Raw genomic sequence first — 2,886 nt, forward strand, 5'->3', positions numbered from 1 at the left:
TACCGAAGGACACAAGAGAGAAATTAAGGACAAAAGAAGCCCCAAAGACGTGGTAGGCTGCACCGCGCCGTCGCCGCCGCCACAGCCGCTGCTACTGCCTGTGCTGCTACTGCTGCTGCTGCTGCTGCGGCTGCTGGGTGCACCACATGTCCGGGGAGGAGAGGACGACCGGTCTCCTCTGTTTTCTATGGAAAGAAATACTCTGGGTGGTTTCTCCCCCTCTCTCTCTTTCTCTCTCTGTCAATCTTTCTCTCTCTCTTCCTCTCTCTCTCTCTCTCTCTCCCTTTCTGTTTTTATCGCCTGCTCTTTTCCTCAGCACCGCATTTTACTACGACGCTGCTGCTGTTGCTGCTGTCGCTGTAGTCCCCGACTGAGTAAAAGGGAAATCCACCCCAACACACAGCCCTCTAATGTTATTGCTGCATCTATTATTCACATACTGGAATCATAAGATACGAACATGAGTATAATAATCTAATAGGCATAAAAAACACGATATTTTCAAGTAAAAATAAAAAATACAAGGAATAAGCTTCTATAGAAATATTACAGCATACCATAAAATCAAAAATGGATCTGATCACAACAAACTATAACTCAGTAAATTATGGGAATATAAGTGATACCAAGTTAAACCTGCCTTAAAATACAGCACATCAGACACACTGTAATCTATATAATTTGTCTTTGTGAAGCTATGTGCTGTTAAATTTGTTCAAATGTCAATGACTACGTAGAATGAGCAGGATCCCAATTTGTGGCCAGTGTCAAAGTTTCTATTTTGGGTGTATGGAAAATGTTTCAACCTGCATTGTATCTGTCTTTTCACTGAATATTAACATATTCCAACATTTGAAGAATTTTGTCGGTTATTATTTTCTTTATCGATTGATTTGCTGATTAATTGTTTTGTCTATGAAATGTTACAAAACTATAAGGAATGCCCACCATAATCCCCCATAGTGCAAGTTTTTATGTTGCTTGTTTTGTCCCACCATATATGAAAAACATAATGATATTCATTTTACATATACAATATAAGACAGGGAAAGCTTTTTACTGAAAGACAGATGCATTGTAGTCATACTGTATGATAGGTGATGTCTGCAATAAGAATTAGTGCACATAGTCATGAGGTACAAATGATAAATTGGGTTACGAAGTATGAGACATTCAGCACAGTCTATTTAAATAGCATATAAGTGCGTATAAATACAGGGGGCTCTTGAGTTAATTTAAAAAGCCCCTCCTGCTACAGTATGACCTGCTTTCTTTAGCATAGATAAGGAGCAAATTCTGATTCAAGGCCTAAGGGGAATCAAGTGTCTCATTTGACACCTGCACTGAAAATGAATGAGGATCCCTGGCCTAAACATAATATGAGATTAAAATAAGAGGAGTATAGAAAAGGAAGCTCACTCTACATCTAAGGTAATTTTCTTACTGTGTACCTGACTGATAGCAGCCTTTGATGTTACCAGGCTCTTAGTAACATCATTAAAATCCAAATCATTTGTAATTTCAGGTCCAAATTTGTCATTTTTAGCTTCAATTTTTATGCTGTGACCCAGAGGCCAAGCAGGACAAAACACTGACCACTGATGGCATGCTTCCTTCCTTGGCCTAGTCCCCTGGCAACGGAAACCCTGCATGGTTCTGAAAAGAGGACATGAGCCTGGGAAACTCTTTTCGGAGAGCAGACGGGAGCTCAAAGAACAGCGGGAACGGAATGTCCAGAAGGGAGGAATGATGGACCCGCCATAACCGGACGTAACTGGCTGCTGCTCCATTGTTGCAGCGGAGCTTCCTGTCTTGTTCCTAACCATGCCTACTAATATTTGTATAAATATGTTTGTTTTTCTTTCTCTCTCTGGTCTTGTTTGCAAAAGAGATTGTGATTTCAGTGAGATTACCTGCTTTACTGAAGGTTATACTGTATATACAAAGACTCGTTAAAGCCAAACCCAATCAAAAAAGCAATTAGAGCTGAAATGATTAGAACTATAATTGTTAAATCCATCAACCAAATATTTGATGTATTAGCTATTTTGTTATTCAGTGAATCGCTTCAGTCATTTTTCAAGCAGAAACACAAAACATTCTCTAGTTCCAGCTGTTAAAAAGAGAGAATATTGGGGGAAAAATCCTTTCAACTTGAGCAACATTGGACTTATAAAAGACTATTCTCAAAAAAGATTATAGAAAAATATTTTTGGCCTATGTCAGTTAGTTTAATTCTTATGGATGTGGGGCAACCACTGCATAAATATGGGCAACTGGCTCAAAACAACAAGTAAATGCAGTGTATAAAGGTAGTGTAGCACCTAATTTTGTGACCCGAACTGTTTTCAGTGACACTGCAACACAGGTTTCCTAATAGTTCTTATATACAAAACAAACCAAAGACCTGTTCACAAACCTGGCTCACATGCACACTGGATATTCTGTATTGAGGGTTTGGGATTACACAGCAAGAGAGCTTCTGGTCATTTTTATTTACATCTCTCTTTTAAGAATTCCTGAAAAGCCTCTAAATGCAGTCCACAGTGCCATTTTTCCTGTTTTATGACTCTCCTGTAATGTGATACTAACCATGGCTTTGTATCTTTACAGAAAGCTATATCACTGTTATCATTGGTTTTTACCATTATCCTCAAGGATAGGCTGAGGATTAATGATTATCCCCATAACAGTTAAAGTAGAATCCAGGAATCTGCTGGATCAGCTGCAGGACTCACTTGACAAAACAGACAGTGGACTTGAATCTGTGGCTGAGTCTGCAAAACTTTTGACCCTGTAATTTGAGGATTCTTGTCCTGGGTAGTAAAAACTGAAACTTGATCATCTTCATTAAGGGCATTCATACTATTCTGGTTTGTCAGAGCC

The sequence above is a fragment of the Toxotes jaculatrix genome, chromosome 6, assembly GCF_017976425.1.
Source record: "Toxotes jaculatrix isolate fToxJac2 chromosome 6, fToxJac2.pri, whole genome shotgun sequence".
Classification (NCBI taxonomy): domain Eukaryota; kingdom Metazoa; phylum Chordata; class Actinopteri; family Toxotidae; genus Toxotes; species Toxotes jaculatrix.